This window comes from Agrilus planipennis, unplaced genomic scaffold (genome assembly GCF_000699045.2).
Source record: "Agrilus planipennis isolate EAB-ADULT unplaced genomic scaffold, Apla_2.0 scaffold286, whole genome shotgun sequence".
In the NCBI taxonomy this organism is placed as follows: Eukaryota; Metazoa; Arthropoda; class Insecta; order Coleoptera; family Buprestidae; genus Agrilus; species Agrilus planipennis.
Window position 1 is genome coordinate 173,224 of NW_020442434.1, and position 8,457 is coordinate 181,680.

General features: G+C 33.9%; 1 protein-coding gene across 1 annotated transcript in view; it reads left to right on the top strand.

The window, feature by feature from the left end:
* The window catches only part of LOC112906355, a gene marked incomplete at its 3' end in the record, with an annotated part of 24,199 nt that overhangs the window by 900 nt on the left and 14,842 nt on the right, over nucleotides 1–8,457 (top strand).

Below are 8,457 nucleotides of genomic sequence, written 5' to 3' on the forward strand. Positions count from 1 at the left end.
ACTTAGGTGGTACAACTTTTCCTGGTGTCACTTGGGAATTTTCCTCTACTAACGTATTATCGCACATGGAAAAGTTCAGTGCTTTATCGTAATTATGTAACTTTTCATCTAAACACAAAAAAAAGCAATTGAATTAAACGAGAAAGCAAAATGTTTCCAACTCGTCCAAACATGAGCCAGCCATATTTATCCTGTGCTGAAAAATAGTGGCTGCGTGTATAAAAAAACATTAAGTATTAACGAATGTTTCTCGTTACCCTGTCACTTTTTAATATATACATCGAAGACGCGATCACATTAAAGACAGTACAGCTGTAGGGATAGATGTGCAAGGGCAAAAGATTAGTATGCTTAGATTTGCAGATAATATAGCAGCATCTAGCAAGAAAGAGTTAGAGATAGCCTTAAATAAAATGGAAGCGGTATTGTAAAGTAAAACAAAAATACTGGTTTGCAAGGGAAGAAAAAGTAGGGAAAGAGCGAATAGGAGACGAAAAATTGTGGCCGATTTTAGATATCTAGGAAGTCAGATATGTTGGGATGGATGAAGCAGTAGGGATATAAAGAAGAGGATAGCGCTGGGTCGTGTCGCCTTCAATAAAAATAACTTCTATGATCGGGAACGGTTAATTTATAAATTTTGAAAAGGTTTTTAAAGGTGTATGTTTGGAGCACGGCATTGTACGGGTGCGAAACATGGACAGTGGGCGCGGAGGAAAAGAAAAGGTTAGAAGCGTTCGAAATGTGGTGTTACAGGCGATTGATGAGGATGCCGCGGACAGAGAAGGTTAGAAATGAAAAGGTATTAGAAAGAATAGGAGAACAGAGGACTATGGATGTCAATAAGAAATAAGCGAGATAGATTAGTCAAGCATGAAGGTCTAGTCAGAGACATATTAGAGGCAGAAACAGGAGTTAGGAGGAGTATAGGTTAGATTACTGTTCAGAAATAGTTAAGGATGCGGGATGTTCTGGTTTTAGGGAAATGCAAAACTTCGTTTAAGGTCAAATATAATAAATAGTACGCAACTTTAAGCATCGATATCTTGGTAAATTTTCGTTTTTTTGAATTTTTATACTTAGCTAAACTGCCCAGGAAGAAGGCTTTGGTTCTTGGCGTGTTCAATAGTAAAATAATAAATTCTGGTAAAACTAATATTTATTTTTATAACTGTTAGAGACTAAGAAGAGTAGAACGAAGGTTGATTTAGAACTGAAGAATATAGAATTTGAATAATTTAGGAAAGTTATGAAGGTGGAGCTAAGGGTTGTAGATAAAAGAAGGGAACCAATAGTAAGAAAATATGATTTGAAAAATGCTGAAGATAGAAAATATAAAATTAAGTTGTTGAACCCAAATCACCGAAGAAACCCCTCATAAAATAGCAATTAGGAAGGACAGCGAAGTACAGACGTCATGGGGTTAGTACTCGAAGTTGAAATGTTAGTAGTGATTACATATACGAAAGTGCTTTAGAAAGCTTTAGAAGATAATGTTGAAAAATATTTAGACTCAAAGAAATATAATACAAAAGATTTACATATTTATATACAGGGTGCTCTAGTTGATGTTGGTCTTCTACAATCCTCGAGGAGGGGAATCTTCAAGAGACACCTCCTGAAGGAGGTAGTGTGGGATTTTAACCCACTATAAATCGGCTTGTATAGACGTTTTGTATAGGGGAATTTTTATGCATTATTGTATAATAATTTTAAAAGTTTTGACAAGACAATTTTTGTTTGCCAAAATTAAAGAAAAGGAATATTCCAAAGTGGTATAATTTAACCAACCTATCGGTCAAATTGTATCCCTATGAGTATAAAACGTACCACCAATTGACCTATTTGAAATGTCTTTAAAAATATCAGCAAAATAAAAGATATTAATACCGAATACAATTTTATTGTATTTATACAAAAATATCAATAAAAAACACAAAATGAATAACAAAATTAAGTATGAAGTATTTTACTACCTTTTGAACTAAATAAGAAAAATAATATCTAAAGAAGGCCTGGGAAAATATTTTCGAAGATTTGGCTTTGACACATTTTTGGTGGAACCGCTTGTTATATACTTATTACATTTCACCATGTCTTCCACTGAGTGTGCCTAAAATACTTCGCAAAATCATTCACCTTCATTTATTTCAATTTGCCCATTTGCAATTTGCAGACGAAGTTGCTTTTGATGTCGATGGTAACTTTAAATCTGACTATTTGGAGGAATGTGCTACAGGCTACAGACATCTTTCTCTTGACGGTTTTTACTTGTGAATGGCTTGGTGTATCCTTTTGTTTCTGATTCTGTAAGGCATCCTTGTACGGGGTATTNCTATCTATTGGTGGAAGAATTTTTGGAATCGATTTCGTAGTTTCAATATATGGACAGATAAGAAGGAAAAATAATAATAGGTGTACACTTATGTTCTGAAATGATGATGATGATAAATTAAAACTTACTTGCTGAATGCTGGAAAATCCAGTTCTAGGTGTATGGACGTCCAAAAGAAATAGGAGGCTGTCATAGGCAAACCATTTCTTGGATATATCTGCAGCAGATCCACTTCTTTTTTTGGTTATCCTCTGGTGTTCTCTTTGGAATGCTGTTCTGATATTTTTTATTTTCTTCTTCACCATCTCTTCTGAACACTCGTACCTATTGGCTAGTTTTAGGTAGGCATCTTTTTTCTTTTTATTGTCTTTATATTCACTTAATGTTATATTCCAAAGTACTTCTTCATTTCTATAATCCTCAATAAACTGAAGAACTTTCTCATTACTCCACTGAATTTCCATTTTTCAGGAAACAAACAAGCAAAAATATAATTTGTGGAAGCAAAATTGTTGAATGAATGCATCAGCTGTGGGTACAAAAGCAACCTGTTTCAACAAGTCACATTTTGTAGAACTGTCGACGCTCTGTTGCAAGACTCATTCCACAAACGGCAACAGTGTCGCTTTCAACATGTTGCTTTCCACAAAATCGCCAGTTGTTGAACAGATGTAAACGTACCTTTAGTGTACATAAGTATCAATTGCAGCATACCGCCAGTGATAAAAATATCAAGCATTTCACTTCAGACATTGCCAATTTTGCTTCTGGTACTACACCTGATAATTGATGAATTATATTTTCGGTTCTGGTTCTAACATGTCTTATACCAAGCCATACAAGATAAAAGCTCGAAGAACACTCACGGTTTGAAGAACTAGCCTTTCCAGATATAGAATGCTCCCCCAACTGTGGCGAATGGTTTGTAGTCGGCAACAGCGGAATAGCATCACTATCAGAGTCTGAGATTTCTTGGCCTGTGTTACTGTGATCTTTATCACACTCCTGATCTGGCCGCGTAATATCTGAGTCAGACTCTTGTAGAATTGACAATAAACTCTGTCGTTCTGCCTCTTGTCGATCCACTTTTTAACTACCCACAAAAAAACAGATAAAATCGGGTAAATGTACCAGTTTTCGCCCGTTTTAGCGATGTGTTGACTTCAACATTAATTTTCATCATAATTCCGTACACCAACATTTTTCAATAATTTATTATATCATCGCTCAACAATTCATCTTCCTAACAATATAACGTCTATAAACGAATCATTAACTCGTAATTTATAAAAATTCATTATTCGTAAAATTAGAAAGAACAGCGGTTTCGTCTATTTAACTCAATTATCGACCACCAGTAGACCCGTTATTATCAATTACTCAATCCATAGTAGAAAAATGACTTTTATGAAATAGCTGAAAGGGTTGATAGTTACCTATAAAATTAGTTCTCAAATTAAAATAATTCTGATATAAAAATAATGACACATGATTATAATTAAAAACTAGAGGTGAATCTTTGGATATAAATGTAATGTAATTACTAGTGTTGATAAGTTTACTCAAATTGATACTAAAGACACTCACTTAGAAGGTTCTAATGATAAAAAACAAGGAAGTTTCTATCACTTCCAAAATACAATCAACTGGTTAAAATCTAAAATACAATAGATGGTTTTGGTTATAGAATAATAAAAACTCTAAACATAATCACAAAAACGAAATCAAACATGAAAATCTAGGATCAGTAAAACAATGTTTTAGATGAACCAAAAGACTATTAAAGAACAAATAAATGGTTTACAGACAAAAACAATCCTGTAAGTTATATAAAGAAATATTAATCAGTACATTGGTTCTTAGGCAATTTAAATAATCTGTCGGTATTGTTATTGAAGGATTTCAAAAATTTTCTTCTTGCAGTTGTTCAAGTTTCACACAACTCACATTCATATTGTACGGTAGCTGATTGAGTGTAAAATCGAACGAATGTATTGATTATAGCCAATATTTTTTTCGTCTTCTTCAGTGTCATTTATAAAGTCACAGTCGCAAGAACCGCACTTAATTCGCGTTTGAATTTCTTCTACTCTTTTACTAGTCTAGATTAAAAATAATGTCTCTTTCTGTCGAGAAAATGTTCTCATTGTTTTGGCGGTTTGTTTTTTGAAGCCGGCAATTATATTACCGGAAGTAGCAGCCAATGGAAGGTCTGTTTTAACAATACCAGGCATATATATAGTAACCGTTTTTCCTGGAATATTTACCATCCAATTATCTATTGCCGAGTTACAATAATTTTTTAATGGTCCAACGGCTGCATTTGATGGGAGCAGTGAGTCGGGAAGGACAAAACTGTTACACCATTTTGTTTGCAAATATTCAGTACTTCTATTGAAAGGTGGGAATTATGGTTATCCAGAGGCAACAACACAGGTCGTTCTCGAGAACATCTAACATGATAGATGAAATGTTTAATAAATTTCACAAAATGTTCCTCGTTCATCCAACGTGAAGAATTTGCATCTTCGATACTTACATTAGTAAAAAAAGACAACTAACTATTATTGTTCATGCTATTTAAACCTTAAAGTATCTTCTATATTAACTAATTACACTTAATTGTAATGTAAATGAGATCTATTCGACCGAGTTTTTCAAAAAAATAATAAAAGACTCTCTTAAAACGTAAGGTAATTGAATTCTGGTCCGTAATTATATCATATCGCATTGAACTTAGAAAACAATAAAAACATTAAAAACTAAACTTCTTATTCAGACGACTGATTAAAATAGCAATTAGGATAAACATATGCCAATCTTTCNGTCGAAGTACATTTCGGTAACAGAGTTATCTTCCTTATTTTGATACATTCATTTGGGGTATATTCCTTGATAAATAACTGTTCAAAATATCAGTAGATAAATATTTTACCTTCCTCTTGTGAGAAGAATTAAATTTTACAGTTTTAGGATTATCTAAATACCACATATGTAATGTAGTTATCTTATCGTAGCTCAAGCTGGGAAAGAGTGGAGGTGCGTGTCCAACCAGTCTTAGGACTGACGACCTTATGATGATGATTTGTATTCTTTATATATCTACATATAACATTGAAAATTTAAACGAAAATAATATCCAATCCTTATACCCACTTCAATTAGTGGTCAAATTTTGGTATCTTTTAAAGTAGCGGGTAGCTCCGGCCACTCACGTAATTAGTGGCCAAATCGTTTTTTTGGCGACACACACATCACAGTTGTAGTACAAATCCGATGGATTTATATCTACCCATGCTTCGTGAGCCCAGTCTTTACATGTTTTGCATTGGATCCAGTCCTCATCGAATGTTTCACCACAAATTATGCACTCTGTTTCCTTATTTTCCGGCTCAGACGCAACCTTCTTCGCTTTCACCTGCACTTTCATATTTTTTTTACCTTTTCCACAGCTTTAGGATCTTTGGCCTTCTCCATTAATTCCTTTTTGTAAGGCGAAGCTGTCAAAATTTCGCTTCTTTGTGTTCTTCTTCCAGCTGTTGATCGTTTCCTTGAGGCATCTGGAAGAGGTGACAAAACCTTAATCACATCATTAATATTCTCAACGTCAACACTTGGACTTGGCACAGCCTCTTGTAAGGTTGCTGACGACACAGCTGGAACGGTAATTGCTGGTTCAATGTTTGAGTTTGCTACTGCTTCATGAGGTTGAATGGCAGCTGACGATACGGGCAGAGCACTGGTTGACGGTCGTGGTGTATTTTCAAATGCTGTCGCACTAGGAGCTTGGATTGTTGACTGGCTAGATCTATCTTCGATTGGTACGTCAGTTAACGCCGAACCTAAAAAGTTTAGGTCTGAAAACCTGTCGATTGAAATGCTGGATACCCGTGCAACGGAAACCACTTTAGGCTATCTCTAATCTTGCACCTTTCGTGAATGCTATATTTATCAGTCCAGCGATGTCGTAATCAGTCAGTCGAGCACCAGGATTCTGACGCATCCACGATGCACTTGCTGACCCATAAGCTTGTTTGAAAGGCTTGAAAAACACGCGGTTTAATGGCTGAAGCGTGTGAGTCGTAAGCCGATCATTCTTATCCATTTTCTTTATAGGGGAAAATGAACATAGTGGGTATAAAGTGACCCGATGCACTCATAGAAATCATTACAGTGATGTTGCGTCCTCGTTCAACTGAAGTGAGTTTTCCATCCTGCTTTTTACCTTTCACTGACAAAACTTTCTCATTTTTGTGAACCGTCGATACTCCTGTCTCGTCAGCATTATAAATTTGAGAGGCTTGAAAATTAAGTTTTTCATACAGGTTGAAGAGGAGGTCATAAAACCGATCAATCTGTGGTTTATTGAAACCTGTAGAACACATCAAGCTTGTTGCCTCAGGGGTTCTTAGCAGCACTCCTGGATTTCTTTTCTTGCTGTTTTTAATTAGGAAGGTATTTTAAGGCAGTAGTTTGTTGTTCGAAATCATTTTCATTGAAGAACACATTTTAAAATTGTTTCTTAGCTATAAAAATCTGTTGTGAATAAAATTGACTGATGCATATCTTATTAGATCCGAGGTGCCTGACTCTGAGATTATGCGTATTCACTGTATAAAAACATCAATACATGTTGAAAGCAAACATTGAAAATTGTGAAGATTAAAGTTAAACATGCCGTACATTTATTTAAATCTTTCTTTTGCACAATCAATTCTAATTAATATTAGTATTTAACGATAAGTTTGTTTTGATTTCAGGTTGTGGCGTGTTCAGGCGGGTCCTGAAAATATATTTTTACGTAAAAGCAGTTGAAAATATTGATACATAGAAACTTGAACTGAATATTAAACTTAGTAAGTATTTCTATCTTTTCTGTTATAAATTTTTATTATAAGACTTGCGTTTGCTTTTTGGAAAGGTTTATTATTATAATTTTTTTTTTTGATGAAGTATGTGATGACATCAATCTAATATAACATTTCCTTAGATTAAAAATAAAAAATGTTCAAGGACTGGTCATTTCAATTTTTGTTTTTCTTGTTATTGTTTACCGTGTTCTTCCTTTTTTCCGATTCTAAAGTGCTGCAATTATATTCGAATATTTGAACAAATTGGAATTATTATTTTATTATATTAGCTTTATAGGAGTATAATGATATCTATGGATGACAAAACAGTAAACAAAACATAGTTGAATTAAACCAAATTGTAATTTACTTTTTGAACCAGGTTGTTGTATTATAAAAGGTCTTGAATGAAAAATGTTTTATGTATTGGTAATTTATGTTTTTTATGATTTTTGGTAAAGAGGGGAGGAGAAAGTGAGAAGAGTTCGGGACGTACAGTCAGCACAGTTGAACGTCTTAACCGTTAGCAATTTATGTAGTAATAGTTTATTAAAATATATATTTTTTATACACATCACAATTCATAAGAAAAATTTCATAAACAATTCCATTGTGTTTTTGTCGCTTCTTCAATTATCTGCCAACAAATATGAACAACCGGGATCGGGGCTATATGTGGAGCCTGAAGAAAATGGCGCACAAGGTGGCATGGAAGCAGTAAAGGGAAGAGGACGTAAACTTTAACCAATTCACCATCATCCATACTTTTCTATTTTGATATAAGCAACTATCACATCTTGATCTCGCAACTGGTAATTTTTTCAGTCCGCTCTGTTTAATTTAATTTTTATGCTGGCGTCTTACTGGGTGTTAGTTAAGTAATCTAACCTACTTATGAAAGTTCCTCACTTTATTTGATATTCACATACTGCTAATTTTACTTTTTGGTTTTTTCTTATAGGTTTTTTGCAGAAAATTGCGTCTGTGGTAATTTATAATTCCTGAAAGTTCAATTGTGATTATCATTGGTGAAACCGGGTAATAATAATTAATTCATTCATGATTGCAAATGCTGTACCCTTCAATCTTTTAATGAAAAATGTCGCAGCGAACCTATTTTCTTAAAGAAACTTGAATTGTGGAACATGGTCTTTAGATCAATTGCCAAAACTAGTTTTGCCTTGCTTTTTGCATCTTTTATTGGCTACAAGGTGTAGTTACATTTACATTTACTTATTTTCTCTTTTCTACTTTTTCGTTTTTCTGCTATTT